The sequence below is a fragment of the Enhydra lutris genome, unplaced genomic scaffold (assembly GCF_002288905.1).
Source record: "Enhydra lutris kenyoni isolate GAN:26980312 unplaced genomic scaffold, ASM228890v2 scaffoldscaffold2, whole genome shotgun sequence".
In the NCBI taxonomy this organism is placed as follows: Eukaryota; Metazoa; Chordata; class Mammalia; order Carnivora; family Mustelidae; genus Enhydra; species Enhydra lutris.
The window spans coordinates 85,230,329-85,247,692 of record NW_019154086.1 but is presented as its reverse complement, the minus strand read 5'-3'; the positions used below and the strand labels follow the sequence as shown (position 1 = coordinate 85,247,692).

Below are 17,364 nucleotides of genomic sequence, written 5' to 3'. Positions count from 1 at the left end.
TAATATGGGTGCAGCCAATTATATAAACCAATTAATAATAAAATTAAAGAAACATATCAATAATAATACAATAATAGTCAGGGACTTTAACACCCCACTCACTGCAATGGACAGAACATCTAAGCAGAAGATCAACAATGAAACAAAGGCTTTGAATGACACACTGGACAGATGAACTTGACAGATATATTCAGAGCATTCCATCCTGAAGCAACAAAATACACATTCTTCTAAAGTGCACATGAAACATTCTCCAGAATAGATCGCATACCAGGTCACAAATCAGGTCTCAACTGGTGCCAAAAGACTGGGATCATTCCTTGCATATTTTCAGACCACAATATTTTGAAACTGGAATTCAGTCACAAGGGGAAATTTGGAAAGAAATCAAATACATGGAGGCTAAAGAGCACCCAACTAAAGAATGAATGGGTCAGCCATGAAATTAAAGAATAATTGAAAAAAAATCATGGAAACAAATGAAAATGAAAACACAATAGTTTAAAACCTTTAGGATGCAGTAGAGGCAGTCCTAAGAAAGTAGTGTATAACAATACAAGTCTTTCTCAAGAAACATAAAAGGTCTCAAATACACAACCTGACCTTATATCTAAAGTAGCTGGAGAAAGAACAGCAAATAAAGACTAAACCCAGGAGGAGAAAAGAATTAATAAATATTAGAGCAGAAATCAATGAATGAGAAACCAAAAGAACAGTAGAATGGATCCATGAAACTAGGAGCTGGTTCTCTGAGAGAATTAATAAGATCGATAAACCCCTAGCCAGACTTATCAAAAAGAAAAGAGAAAGGGTAATGAGATGAAGACAGAACCAAAACCGGCCACAGGTAGTGGATGCAGTCCCAGCGAGATCTGAAGATGTCAGTGAACATATACTCAACATCAGTCACCAGTGATAACCTAAGTCTATATGACATGCTGGCCTGGATCAATGAGTCTCTGTAACTGAATCTGATGAAGATTGAGCAGTTGTGCTCAGGGGCTGTCCATTGTCAGTTTATGGACATGCTGTTTTATGGCTTCATTGCCTTGAAGAAAATGAAATTCCAGGATGAGCTAGAACATGAATATATCCAGAACTTCAAAATACAAGCAAGTTTTAAGAGAATGGATGTTGACAAAATAATTCCTGTGGACAAATTAGTGAAAGGAAAGTTTCAGGACAATTTTGAATTTGTTCAGTGATTCAAGAAGTTTATTGATGCAAACTATGATGAAAAAGATTATGACCCTGTAGTTGCCAGACAAGGTCAAGAAACCACAGTGGCTCCCGCCCTTGTTGCTCCAGCTCTGAACAAACTGAAGAAACCTCTCAGCTCTTGCAGTGAGCTCCCTAGAGGCCCATTGCAACACACAGAACCACTGCAACCCCTTAGGCTAGCCCAGATGTGGCACAAGAGAATCCTGGTGTGGGCAACGGGGATGATGAAGCAGCTGAATCGATGCAGCAGGTCAACATATTGAAACATACCATCAAGACTCGGAGAAAGAAAGAGATTTCTACTTTGAGAAGCTAAGGAACATTGAATTGATTTGCCGGGAAAACAACCTTGTATTTCAGAGGACTGTGGGCATTCTCTATGCCACACATGAATTCTTTTTGGTACCTGATTAAAGGCACCCACAGGAGGAACAAGAAAACTATTAACAGCTGGGGCCAGCAGAGCAGCATCTGAATTCTTCACTCCAAATCATGTGCTTAACCGTAAAATACCCTCTTTTATTATTCTTAGAGGACCCACTGGTTTCTTTTCATAAGCAAACAGTACTGTTCTTAAAGTGCACTTTGCAGAAGTTTCATCCCTTTTCCAGTGAGTTTGAGTTAGGAACTTTTGCACTGTAGCAGAGCAGTATTAACATTTAGTTGGGTCACCTAGAGAACAAAGAGGCTGACCATAGAGCTCACTGTGTGGACCTTGGTAACACTGATTTCTGGAGAAGGAGTTTTTATGGAATACACTGAGGTGGGGACCTTAGTAGAGAAATGTACAGACAGATTCGAATTTTAAGCTAATATGAAATCTTGGCAGAGAATGTTTTAATAAATAAATGCCTTAAGAGTATTTAAAATTAAAAAGAAGAGAGAGAAAGGAGCCAAATAAATAAAATCAGGAATGAAAGAGGAGAGATCCCAACCAACACCAAAGAAATACAATCAATTATAAGAACATATTATGAACAACTATATGCCAGCAAATTAGGCAATCTGGAAGAAATGGATGCATTACTGGAAACTTATAAATGACTAAAACTGAAACAGAAAGAAATAGAAAACCTGAAGAGACAAGTAATGAGCAAGGAAATTGAAGCAGTAATTAAAAAAATCTCCCAAGAAACAAGAGTCCACGGCCATATGGCTTCCCAGCAGAATTCTACCAAACATTTAAAGAAGAATGAAAACCTATTCTTTTGAAGCTATTTTAATAGAAAATAGAAATGGAAACTTCCATACTCTTTATATGAGGCCAGCATTACCTTGATCCCCAAACCAGACAAAGACTTCACCAAAAAGAATTACAGACCAATATCCCTGATGAACATGGATGCCAAAATTCTCACCAATATACTAACTAGCCAATAGGATCCAAGAGAACATTAAAAGGATTAGTCACTACAACCAAGTGAGATTTACTCCTGGGCTGCAAGGGTGGTTCAATATCCACAAATCAATCAATGTAATATACTACATTAATAAAAGAAAAGACAAGAACCATATGATCCTCTCAATGCAGAAGAAGCATATGACAAAGTACAGCATCCTTTCTTGATTAAAACTCTTCACAGTGTAAGGATAGAGGGTGAATACCTCAATATCATCAAAGCCATCTATGAAAAACCCACAGTGAATATCATTCTCAATGGGGAAAAACTGAGAGCTTTTCCCCCAAGGTCAGGAGCACGTCAGGGATGTCCACTATCACCACTATTGTTCAATATTGTACTAGAAGTCCTAGCCTCAGCAATCAGACAATAAGAAGACATTAAAGGCATCCGAATTGGCAAAGAAGTCAAACTCTCACTCTTTGCAGATAACATGGTACTTTATGTCAGAACACCCAGAAGACTCCACCCCCAAATTGCTAGAACTCATGTGGAAACTTAGCAAAGTGGCAGGATATAAAATCAATGCACAGAAATCACTTGGCATTTCTATATAGTAACAATGAGACAAAAGAAAGAGAAATTAAGAAGTCTATCCTAGGGGGCACCTGGGTGGCTCAGTGGGTTAAGCCTCTGCCTTCAGCTCAGGTCATGATCTCAGGGTCCTGGGATTGAGTCCCACATCGGGCTCTCTGCTCTGCAGGGAGCCTGCTTCCTCCTCTCTCTCTCTCTGCTTGCCTCTCTGCCCACTTGTGATCTCTCTCTGTCAAATAAATAAAGTCTTTAAAAAAAAAAGAAGTCTATCCTATTTACAACTGCACCAAACCCCATAAGATGTCTAGGAATAAACCTAACCAAAGAGAGCAACTGTACTCAAAAAACTATTAAACACTCATGAAAAAAATTGAGGAAGACACACAAAAAAATGGAAAAACATTTCATGATTGGAAGAGGAAATATTGTTAAAAAGTCTATGCTACCCAAAGAAATCTACACATTCAATTCAGTCCCTTTCAAAATACCATCAACTTTTTCACAGAGCTGGGATAAATAATCCTAAAATTTGTATGGAACCAGAAAAGATCCTGAATAGCCAAAGGAATGTTGAAAAAGAAAACCAGAGCTGGTGGCATCACAATTCCAGATTTCAAGCTCTATTACAAAGCTGTAATCATCAAGACAGTATGGTACTAGCCCAAAAACAGACACATAGAGCAATGGAATGGAATAGAGAATCCAGAAATGGACCCTTAACTATGTGTTCAACTAGTTCAAGAAAGCAGGAAAAATATTCAATGGAAAAAAGACAATCTCTTCAACAAATGGTGTTGGGAAAACTGGACAGCCACATGCAGAAGAATGAAACTGGACTATTTCCTGATACCGTACACAAAAATAGACTCAAATGAGTGAAATACCTAACTGTGAGACAGGAGTCCATCAAAACCCTAGAGAGAACACAGACAGCAACCTCTGTGACCTCTGCTGCAGCAACTTCTTCCTAAACATCTTCGAAAGACAAGGGAAACAAAGGCGGAAATGAACTATTGGGACTTCATCAAGATAAAACACTTTTGTACAGCAAAGAAAACAGCGACAGAACCAAAAGACAACCAACAGATGGGAGAATATATTTGCAAATGTCTTATCAGATAAAGGACTAGTATCCAAAATCTGTAAAGAGCTTATCAAATACAACACTCGAAGAACAATAATCTAATCAAAATGGGCAGAAGACATGAACAGGCATTTCTCCAAAGAAGACATACAAATAACCAATAGACTCATGAAAAAATGTTAAACATCACTCAGCATCAGGGAAATACAAATCAAAACCACAATGAGATACTACCTCACACCGGTCAGAATGGCTAAAATTAACAAATCAATGGCTAAAATTAACAAGATGTTGGTGAGGATGTGGAGAAAGGGGAACCCTCTTACACTGCTGGTGGAATGCAAGCTGGTGCAGCTACTCTGGAAAACAGTATGGAGGTTCCTTAAAAAGTTGAAAATAGAGCTACCCTATGACCCAGAAATTGCACTACTGGATATTTACTTCAAAGATACAAATGTTGTCTGATGTTTATAGCGGCAATGTCCATAATAGTTGAACTATGGAAAGAACACAGATGGCCACTGACAGATTAATGGATAACGAAGAGGTGGTATATATGATATATATATATATGTATATAATGGAATGTATATGTATATAATATATATATATATATAATGGAATACTACTCAGCCATCACAAAAAACAAAATCTTGCCATTTGCAACGAAGTCGATGGAACTAGAGTTACTATGCTAAACAAAATAAGTCAATCAGAGAAAGACAATTATATGATCTCACTCATATGTAGAGTTTAAGAAACAAAACAGGGGATCATAGAGGAAGAAAGGGAAAAATGAAACAAGATGAAACCAGAGAGGAAGATAAACCATAAGAGACTCTTAATCATAGGAAATAAACAGGGTTGCTGGAGGTGAGGGGATGCGGGGGATGGGGGTAACTGGGTGATGGACACTGAGGAGAGCATGTGATGTAATGAGCAGTGGGTATTACATAAGACTGATGAATCACTAAACTCTGAAACCTCTGAAACTAATAATACATTATATGCCAATTAATTGAATTTAACTAAGAATAAAAATTAATTAAAAATAAAATAAACATTTTATTAAAAGTAAAAAATTAACCAATCATAAAAATGTTAAATTAAAAAAAAAATAACAATCACATATCCTGTCAACATATAGAACTGAGCCCAAAGAGGCTAATGCCTAAATGGTTATATGCAACCTACATGTATTTTGTTCTGCCATGGCAAATACCCTGAATATTTGCCTGAAATGGGAAATAGTTTTATGGAGAGAGGTAAGAAAGTACCATGTTCATATTACTTCTCATTTTAGATTAACCTGGATCAGTCCTACTCTTTCCCAATGTTTCTGACCCACTGGTGCTCTTAACAAGATCAATACAACTTGAACAGAGGAGGGAGAATCAAGGAACTTATGTCCCCCACATAAGTTGATCAGCCCCAAAGCTCAAGAACAAATTCAGAGCACTCAGGCATCAGTCAAACAGGGAAATTCTATTCCTTTGTAATCACAATATATATACATCTTTAGTCCCTGTCCCTGTCAGGTGACAAGACACAAACCAGAAATATTTGGTTGCCTGTCTCTAGTGAAGGTTGGTTCTGATCAACTGATAATAAACCGGATCTTTGATCACCTGATCAACTGTTAATAAACTGGGTTAGTGATGACCAGACCATCAGAAGGATTTGGTATTATAATGATAAATAGGTTGGAGTAGTAGGGAGAATATTGGATTGAAAAGCAAGGATGCTAACATTTACTGAGTTTTATAACTGGAAAGAATCTTAAGAGTCATCTAGGCTAACTCTTAATTTTATTGTGGAGGAAAACCACAATATTATGATCCATATATTAGTCAAGGCCTAATCTACTGAGGGACCTTAGAGATGAATTCTCACCTTTTCATGTAAAACTGCTTTTTTCATGTAAAACTCAAACAATCCTGAGAAAAACCTGTGCATCACATGATGCTAACAGCCCACATTTTAAAGAAACAAACCTAACTATTTTTTTAAATTAACAAATAATGTATTATTTGTTTCAGGGGTACAGGTCTGTGATTAATCAGTCTTACACAATTCACAGCACTCACCATAGCACATACTCTCCCAATGTCCATAACTCAGCTACCGCATTCCTCCAACCCCCCTCCACTCCAGCAACCCTCAGTTTGTTTCCTGAGATTAAGAGTCTCTTTTGGTTTGTCTCCTTTCTGGTTTCATCTTGTTTCATTTTTCCCTCCCTTCTCCTATGATCCTCTGTCTTGTTTCTCAAATTCCTCATATCAGTAAGATCATATGATAATTGTCTTTCTCTGGCTTATTTTGTTCAGCATAATACCCTCTAGTTCCACCCACATCATTGCAAATGGCAAATTTGGGGTTTTTTAATGGCTGCATAATATTCCATTAAAACCCCACACGTTCTAAGAAGGGGTCTTTCTGATTTTTAGATTAAGGGTTCAGTCTGTAAACTTTCAGATCTGGACTATTCTATTTCTTTGATAAGGTGAGTCTCCACTGTACTGTGCAAACATCACGTTCCATTCCATCTTTTTTTCTTTTTAGTAGACAGGAACAGGGGAAGCAAGGCTTTGAAACAGACATATGTGAATCCAAACTGGAAAATTTTACCAACTTACCAGTGCTGTATCTTGGGTAAGATAAATTTCTCAAACTCTGAGAGCCTCAAATTTTCACTGGGAAAGTAGCAATATTAATGCCTACATTTGGGCACTGTTTTGAGGGTTATGATAAAGCATCTATAGACAAGCACCATATTCAGCACATAATAAATCCTGGAGAGATGGTAATTCAACATATGCATTTTCTCTTTTTCCTTGCCTTCTTTGGCTGCATTTCTCATTTGTCATTGATCTTTAAAAGCATCTCATCTCTCTTTTTTCTCACTCTGCCCCTTCTGCTTGTGCTCTTTTACTGTCTGTCCCATAAATAAGTAAATAAATAAATAAATCTTTCTTTCAAAATCTCATATTTCTGTACTTACACCATTTTATATAAGGCCACTATAAATTTGGTACAACTCATTTAAAAAATTTTTATTTATACAGTAGGAAAAGTGATCAATGTTTATAGGGGAATTGTCAATATAATTTGCTCTTACTTTGACTATATTTGCATCTGCATGTGGCTTTGAAATTAGCTGTTTGGACTGAAGGGATCAATTTAGTATTTAAAAAAGTTAACTCGATTTTCTTTTTTCTTTTTGAGGAATTTCCTCAATTCCTTATCTGTATTGAAGAAATTGACCAGTTTTGTCATAATGCAGACACTAAGAATAGCATTTTACATTGTGGATTGTGTGCAAAAAATGTTTTTCTGTCTATATCAGGTATGTGTCTAGGTCTTTCCTCATCTCCAGCAATTGCTGTGTGCTCAGGGTATGTAAAATCATTTCAGTATTGGCCCAAGTACAACATGGGGTAATTAGAGAAATAAATCTATTCTCCCCAACTCATTGTGTGTATTTAAGAGCCAAATGGAATTTTTTTTTTTTTGTAATTTGGAATTATTCACACCACTGCTTATTTCCTAATTCCAACTGTTGACGCATGTGTCTATACTTTCTGTTTCTCTGGTATTTAATAAACTGTATCTGACCAGAAAGGAGAATCAAGGCAATATTTGTAAAAATTGAATTAATTTGAAAAGTGAAATTTCAAGTTTAAAAAACATAGTCAGATAAACTATTTTCTTGTTTATTAAAGATTTCCAAGTGTACAGAAAGTTACTCAGTATTTTCATGGGCAGGAGTAAAAAGCAAAATGTCACTCTAATACCAACAACTCAAATGTTTAGACAAATAATTTAATTCCATATTATATTGAACTATGATTCTACTGAATGTTCCATCTCCCATTTTGCCAGGGCAATTCATCCACCTGTGCTATACATACTATGCTACTTATTAGCATAAGTAGAACTAGTGAATTGCAAGAATTGATTATCAGGTGATGTCTTTTTCTTGCCACAAATTCCTCTCCTCTTTTTATTCTGACCCAAATTGAATTAGATGATTTCCAATGAAGACTAGAGGTTAAATCCCCATTACTTTTCTCTGTTAGAAAATAGAATTACATCTGAGATGCCAAATCCTAGATTTTTGAGGGGGGCTTCACCTTGATTTCTCTTATGTAATTCTGCCTCTGTATCTCTTTTTATTCTGGATCTAGCCTACAGCTAGTGTTACCAATGGAATATTTTGGCCTCCTTTTGATTTATAGAAGATCAACTGTAAGCGCACTAGATTCTACTAGATTCTTCAGGACTCTGGGAGATAATATTACACTGATTATACCATGATGGCATCCTGGCTGCATGCGCACGCGTGCGTGTGTGTGTGTGTGTGTGTGTGTGTAACATGCCTTTCTAAAGAAGGAGAAGACAATGATCAATAATTTTATTTCTATAGATGATTCTTGATGACAGCCAATTGCTTATAGCTTAATGTCCAGGCTTTCAAAATACTTTTCCCACTTTATTTTCAATTTTATCTCTTTCCCCCCAATCTTCTATTAATTAAACACTCCTTAAATGTTCTGCCTTTTTCTTTTGTTTCTTCTGAGAATATCCTCTAAGGGCATTGAACTGTCTGATTTAGAGATGAGGTAACAGTGCTAGAGAAAGTCAATGACTGGCTGCGTTCACACTGAGGTCGTACCAGTCACCGGCCATCTTCATAGCGGCATCTCCAGCCTCTGTGATCCAAATCATGTCTCCTCTGTAGAGCTCCACCACTTGGGTCCTCCATTCTCCAACACACTATCTATTCCCATGTGGCTTCCAGAGTCTTTCATCATCTCACCCTGTTTTCTCTCCTTGATGCTTTGTCTAAGTTATTTATTTTTAAATCTGTTTTCTGGTGGTGGGAAGGAAGTTCCTTTTGAGTAACCATCTAACAGAGGGATTAATGACCTTAGTGAGAAATGCTGGCAATGCTAAGTAGATCATACTGTAGTGGTCAGTAAAGAAGCTGAAATATAAGATGGATGATTACACTGTTGACATGTAGTATAGGAAAACAAACAAACAAACAAACAGTCATATAGCAAAAGAAATATCATCAGAAGCAAAGTGGTTTATCAGAATGAAGCAGTCTGAAAACATTGACTTCCAAGCCTGGGAGTGAGGGGAGAAAATTGTTAGTGACTTTGTTATGTGTATGTGTTTGTTTTCACATGCCAGGCAAAAATCTCAGAAAAATCTGAGGGGAATGAAAAATTATGTCCAGTTTTAAAGTCTTGTTTTTAAAAAGTAAACAACAAAAAGAAATTTCAGAAAATGATCATAAAGAATGACAATGGAACCAGTGAATTTATATATAAACCCTCTTTATGTTTAGTATGATTTGGCCACAGGAGACGATAAAGATCTACATATATTAGAAAAACAAAACAAAGCAAACCAAAACAGAGTGTGCGAAGTATCCTGTATTTGGAAACAGACACTTAGGAAGAGTGACACAATTATTTTTCAAAGGGAACACAGATTAAATGCATTGGAGACTACCCTAATGCTGTAAAAGTGGGGTTGCTGAAATGAAAAATAGCCACGGTGGGTATTTGACACATGCCCTATGGGTCACTTGAAACTAGATGTATTGACAAATTAGAAAGTCTGTTACAGATAATGAATGATTTAAGGTGAGGATGACAATTTTTAAGTACCTAGATACTTGGCATAACTATTTGTGCTAACCTCCAAATGCCTATAATTTAAAGATTATGGGATGCTTTTCAATGAAATTAGATGATTTCAATTGGTTAGGACTGTTATTTATCTACAATGAGTGGGTTTTTCTTATCCTGATGCTAGGTTAGTTGGTTTATGATCCGTTAAAATAATGTGTGTATTGAAGATTATAGGCTGTCACCCAATTGTTTTCATTATTTATGACATGTCATTTGCCTCAGTTTTAAAATGAGAGCACTTTGAAATGTGCTGGGCTTTCCAGCAGAGAGTTTTTTTGTTTGTGTGTGTGTTTGTTTTTGAAAACCTGTGAACTTTTTATTTCTAAAAAATTAGTAAAATCAAATAAATCAACAACTTGATTTCTACTACTCTAATTCAGTTTAGTTAGGGACCCATGGAAATCAATTTATAATGAGTCAACAAGAGAATTTGAAGAAGAAAAAAAGAGTCTGGAAGACAGAGAGAACTATATTTAATAACAGATACTAAGATGTAAATATGAACTATTATTTTGTTTTTAAAAGTCTGTCTTTCTCTGCTAGACTCTAAACCCCTTAAGGGCAGCAAGATCATTTACCCCTTTTTTAATGCCCAGTCCTAACACACAGGAGGCATTCAGTAAATGAGTAAAAGGAAAAGGAGAGGGAGAGATAGGTATTTTGGAAAGAAACAAAAATACTTAAAATGGCCATTGTTTAAAAAATTCAGTTTTTCCATATATGTTAAGGTGAAGGAGAGTCTTCATGGTTTTCAAATATATTTCTTCTAAATAGTTCAAAAAATAATTTGTGTCTGACAATGTAATGAATGAGCTCTTTAAAAGTAGGTTTCCCTAGGCTTAGAGGCAGGAAAGTAAGCATTGTTTCAAGAAAAGATGTATATTCTGTGTATGTAATTTATGTTTTCTTTCCTTTTTAAGCTGAAAAAAAAATCTTTTGTTTCAGAACCCTACTTTTCTGAGTCACTACAATGTTTTCTCAACCAATGTGGGCAAATAGTACTGTTATATTAAGAATGCACTAAAAAAAGGGGGAGTGTTTAATTTCTCTTATCTCTTCCACACAGACTGTAATTAGAATTAGCCAGGGTTTTACTTAATTTTGCAGGAGTTCTTGTGTATAGGCTTCATATCCTTAGAATAATTAACATTGTATCACTCCCATTAGTGTTTTTAAACACTTAAATTGTGCCATAATGGTCACAGCTAAAGTTGCCATTAAAGGGCAATTGCTATTTATTATGCTCATAAAGTAGACACTTTACTACAGAAAAAAAAAATATATATATATATATACACACACACACACACACACACACACACACATATATATATCTGTATATATATATATATATATATATATATATATATGCGCTAGGGTTCCATTTAGAAAGCAGGAATATACAGTGCCATTATTATGGCACTCTTGGGCTGAAAGGACTGTCTCAAATTGATCCTATTCTTATTCTACTCAGGAGGCAGTGGGGAAATCTAAAAGCAGATGACAAATCATTGCTTTTTTTTTTTTTTTTAAGCGAAATTTTGATTAGCTGAGTTTCTTTATAGACTCATAAAATGTTGATGTTAGGACAAACCTACAAGATGATTGAGTCCAGCCCTCTCATTTTACACATGAGGAAACTGAGACAGGAGTTCAGGTGTCAGTCTCAAGGTTATGGAAGCATTTGGTGGGCCTAGCGTTAGAAGTCAGGTCATAAAACTTGCGGATCTCATGCCAGTTCACCAGGCGTTACTGGATTAATTGACCATTAGATTTTCTATTCTTTTGTTCCTAGCAAATGATTGACACTGCTTTGATTAGGTTTAGTTTCATTGACCAGCAAGGTGCATTGAGTTTCATTTACATGGTACGTTTAGTTGATTTCAGAATCAACCATGTCAACTAAGTATTAGTTTTACATGTTTGCAGATGACACACAGGGTTTTATTATTCTGTTATTTCATTTTGGTTTTCAAGATTCCTTTTATTGGAAACTATAGAATTGTCCTTGATGCCATCAGTCTTTGTTATCAAAAAGAGAACTCTACAAAATATTAGTTTTTATACTAATCATATTACACATTCAGTTTGTTGTTTCCTTTCTGTAGGTTAATTTTCTCTCCCAACCCAGGGTGAGTGGGAGATATTTTATTCAGCTGAATTGTTGGGACTCAACACAAACCATTTATAGGAGTAAACAATTATCACGGAAATGAGAACAATTTAGTGGTCTTGCATGATTAATGCCCTACATAAATTCTTTATGACATTGAATTGAAAGATGGTGTTATGAATGTATAATAAGAAGTTAACAGAATGTGTCACCTTTTGATTAGTTTCTGAGGAGACAGGCCTTGCAATCAGTGATTTCATAATGGTCAGGGGCCTATAAGACTACCATATTTGTTCCCTATAAATTAAAATTTAGAAGTCATGATGATGTATGTCCTTAGACCATCTGGGGAAAAGTGCCTGGAAGAGAAAATTCTTTTATATTTTTTTCCGATAGATTTCAGCTGTAAATGTGTATGAGTTGTATTTTTCTTTCATGTCATCATTACTTTGGGAAGCCTAACAGCAAATTTTTTAAATTTCTCTTTTGTAATTATTTATATTTGGAAGGAAAAGTTTTAAAAAGTGCTATATGGCATGTAAATTCTGACAAAAGTCAGACTAATACAGATATATACTTAAGTAACTCTAAATATTTTCCAAAAGGGGCACAGAATGGAATATAGAATCTGTCATGAAAATAAAACAATATACGTATATGTATATCACAGATGCAAAAGATCTCATAGATCATCTTACCCAACTTTTACTTGTAAAGAAGGCATTAAAATTTTGAAAAGAGGAAGTACAAGAAGTATTTTAAGATGATGTAGTTCATTAGTGGCAGCATTAGGAGTAATATTGGAGTATATTTTTGTCCATTTTATCTTGCAGAGTTTCTAATTTATTTTTTTTCCATTCTCTTCTTTGTGACCCAAACCAGGCATTCTTCAAATTCACTTGTTAAATCAATACATGCTTTTTGAGTACCTACTAAATGCAAGTACCTATTAAAAGCTAACAAGGTAGCACTGTTCTAGGCATTGGAAGAAAAGGAAGGAATAAACGAGATAAAAATACCCACAGTGCTAACATTTATATTTGGGAGGTAGAGAAAGGGATGATTTATTAAAAAGTAAAATATATTGCCTATTACATAGTGATAAATATTGTGTAGAAAATACAGCAGAGAAGAGAGATGGGTGGGTATTATAATTTTAAATAAGACACGGAAGAATTCACAAAGCCTTTAACAAAGGAAGAGAATGAGGGAACAACACAGCTATCTTGCAGGAGAGCATTTCCCCCAGAAGGAATCCAGTCTATTTCTCAATCTACTCAGTTTGGGAAATACTCTATCTAGCCAGAAGGATTGAGAAAGAGAGAGGTGAGAAATGAAATGGAGGTGTGGAGAGCAGAATTTTTAAAGCCTCCTAGGCAACAAAAAGGACCTTAGCTTTGAATGAGATAGGAATCAACCTATTTCTTCTTAACTCATCCAACAAAAATTTGGTGACTTCCTACTAGGTCCCAGGTATTATTCAGGTCGCCGGAAAAATATCTGTAAACGCAAGACTTCAGTATTGATTCTGAGATAAATGAGGTACCATTGAGAGTTTTGAGCAAAGGAATCATGTAATATGACCTACCTTTGACAGAAGCCTTGTGGGTGAGGCTGTGCATGGGGTTGATTATGGGAGAGATTGGCAAGGGATCACATTTTGAAGCAATTGCAATAACCTAGGATGGTAGGGGCTTGGACCAGATAAGGGAATTGAAGATACTTGAAAGCGTTCAGATACTGAATATTTTGAATATGGAGGTAATAGATTCTTCTGTTGATTACCTGGTAGACACTTTATTATCTAGATTTCTCTCATGCCACATTTGGGCCCAGGTTAACTAGAAACACCATTACTTCATGCTCAAACTCCATGGAGTTTGAAAATCTGAAAACCTTTTTTCCTCTCAAGTTACTTGGCTTTTACACATGAAAGTGATATTTTATTTGGATACAGGCAAAATCTTATTTTTAAAAAACGAATCTCACTTTGATCTTTTTTCCCTAGTCTCTACCCACCCTGTCGTCAATAAAATGAATGCATAAACTTCCAAGGGTAGAGAGCTTGGGGAAATGGTAATTATTAAGACCCAAAATAGGGGCGCCTGGGTGGCTCAGTGGGTTAAACCTCTACCTTCGGCTCTGGTCATGATCCTGGGGTCCTGGGATCGAGCTCCGCATCGGGGGGGGTCTCTGCTCAGCAGGGAGCCTGCTTCCCCCTCTCTCTCTCTGCCTGCCTCTCTGCCTCCTTGTGATCTCTCTCTCTCTCTCTCTGTCAAATAAATAAATAAAATCTTAAAAAAAAAAAAGACCCAAAATATACAATAGGTATTAGTTAAAAAAAAAATATTGCCCTGTCCTGCTGCAGGAATAAAGGTAACAGTAGGGCTGACCTATGGTATTACTGTAAAGTACCTTCAGTCTCACTCTTTACCTTCATTCCCTTTAAATACACTACCCTCCTACCAGAAGAGTCTCCATTAGCCTGACTTATATTCCCCATGTCTACGCTCTACTCTTCCTTCATGATAGAAGTTTATAAATTCAGTTATGCTAAGATATAAATAATAATTAAGGTGTAAAGTTTTATGTCCCAGTAGAATTTGGCTCTTTGCAGCAAATAAAGTCATGAAATGGGAATTCTGTTAAATACAATATAGGTCTTTTTTTGGTTTTTCACCTCACTTTGGGCAAAATGAATTAGGTATGTATCAAGGGATTCTTGACCTTGAGGCATTATAAAAATGAAGACTCTATTGCGAATGAATGAAAGTATACTCTAAAAGGAAAACTGTATTACTTTTGCCACTCAGAACTAGACCAATTGCATGGACAGCATACCATGAATATTTTAGGGTAAGCTTCTGACAACAGCGTTCCTCACTTCCTTGTCACTGCGGATCTGCGGATAAGAGACTTTGATCTGGTTTGAATTTCTCTTCTTTTAGATTCAGTGGATGCCTTTGGTGTCCTCTGCTATTCATTAATATCCCATTTAAAGCCAAACTCTTTAAAGGACATAAATATTAAAAATGTTATGTTTTTCCCAGTATACTTTTCAATAGACTGATTTATAATATTTTATTTTGCAACACGACATAAAAATTACATCGTGAAAAAAGTAAATCAGCTGCTTTACATCTTCTCTGATATTCTCCCTTTTTTAAAGTTTTTGTTTTGTTTATGCTGTTTTGTTCTTGGTTTCTTCAGCACATGCTTATACTGTCACCTGGTAATGTGCAGTGGCTTAATGAAGTAGTTGCATCAGAGCTTTTAGTGCTATTTGCTGGAAAACAAACAAACAAACAAACAAACAACTTTTGTCTTAACTGTTGACCCTCCAAATCCTTACGGTTTATTTAAATAATAAACGTTAAAGCTGCCACTCACTAAATGCATATTAACACTGGAGTTTTACCCTCATTATTATAGTCAATTCTCCCAACTCTCATGGCAGGGTTCTAAGGTCCATTTTACAGATGAGGAAACTGAGGCTCAGAGAAATTAAATACCTTGCCTAACGTCATGTATCTAGTAAGGGTCTGAGCAGGAGTTACACGCATTCCTCTCCAACACTAGAATCTCCTTAGCAAATAAGGAGTGCTATTCCTGCTACACACTGCCTCTCCTGGCCTCACTTACACTAGATATGCTACATGTGGTATCCTGTCCCACCACCTTCCTTCTCCCAACTCAGCCTTTTATTTTGTTGTCTTCTCAGCAACAAGTTTCTTTGCCTCACAGCTGAATGCTGAATTTATCATCTCCTCTTTTGGTGAAAAGAAGTCATTACCTGATTTTTTCAGTTAGTCAAAAATTAGTGATCAGAAAGCACAGCACTGGAACACAGGTTAGCCATGAGATATCTCCCCAGCAGCCTTCGAAACATTGAATTCTTTACCTATCATGCTTACTTTTGTAGGCTGTTGTCTTCCTCAACCTTGGCTGCTATAACAAAATGCAATAAACGGCTTATCATCAGAAATGTATTGGTTCGTAGTTCGGGAGTCTAGAAGTCTGAGATCATGGTGTTAGTTATCATGGTCCAATTCTGGTGGGAACTGTCTTCCCGGGTGCAGGTCCCTCACCAGATGAAAAAGCTCTCTGGCCTCTTCTTGCAAGGGCGCTAATCCGATTCATGAGGGCTCATTCTGATGAGCTAATTACCTCCCAAAGGTAATACCAATACCAAAACCATCACACTGGGGATTAGATTTCAACATATGATTTTGCGGGGAACACAGGTGTTCCGTCCACAACAGTTCCCCAAGCAAACTAACCACCATCATACCATCTAAGAGTGAGAAACCGGTAGATTGTTTTCAATGTGGTTGTGATTGTCTATGCCTCAAACTGTCCCTAAGTATGATCAAAATTGCAAGAATTTGTTATGAAGCATTTTTCAGTAATTTGTTAACTTTCTACCACTGATAGACAATTTGCCTTTTAAGTAAAACATACCATCATGACCTTACCATGTTATGTTCTCCATCGGCAGTGACAGGTGATTTTCCTCTCCTCAAATTAGGCAACTATTCTAGCAACTTGAAGTAATTTTTGTAACATGATTGACATGTGGAAAAGTGATATATCTTTTTCACTAAAAAGATGCATGTTATGAGTAAGGAGCCTCTGTGCATCTATAAAGCCAAAGGGGGTGGGGTGGGGAAGAAAACCTTCTATACTGATAAATCTGAGGAAGAAAGCCAGTAAAAATTATTTTCATTCCATCCCTATGGATATCATTATAAGCTTTGAGAATAGTAGGGTCATTTTTTTTATATATTAGTTTCTTGCAATAAAGACATAGTTGAAGTAACTTTTAAAAGACAACATATATTTGAGAAACTAAGATGCTATTGAAAATTTTAGATATGAGTTTAAAGAAAATAATCCCTTCTATTCATCCGGAAGATATCCAGTTGCTTTCATCTTGTTTTATATTAAACACTGTTTTAAAGAAATATTGAAATTCTACTAAAAGAGGATTTTGTCAGAGGGAAGAGTATTTAGTAATGAATTTCCATGCTTTCAAATTTATTCATGCCTTCAAATAAAGTATTTTTTTAAGGTATAAATCTCTTTAGACCGTGCAGATGTCATAAAATTTAGGCAGGAGTATAGGAAACTGTCAGCTTGTTGGGATGTGATGATTAGATACGTGCATGACAGACAATGTGAATGCAAAGGGATGTTTTGTATTCTTCACTTTTATTTCTGTGAAGATAACTTTCCAACTTAGGATTAACGTGGTATTTGCAGTAAAAATAGGCTAAACTTGGTTATTCTTTGTTCTTACAAAGTACT

General features: G+C 36.0%; 1 pseudogene; it reads left to right on the top strand.

The window, feature by feature from the left end:
* The first annotated feature begins 878 nt into the window (after positions 1 to 878).
* LOC111151658 lies at positions 879 to 1,668 on the top strand (annotated as a pseudogene).
* Positions 1,669 to 17,364: the final 15,696 nt, after the last annotated feature.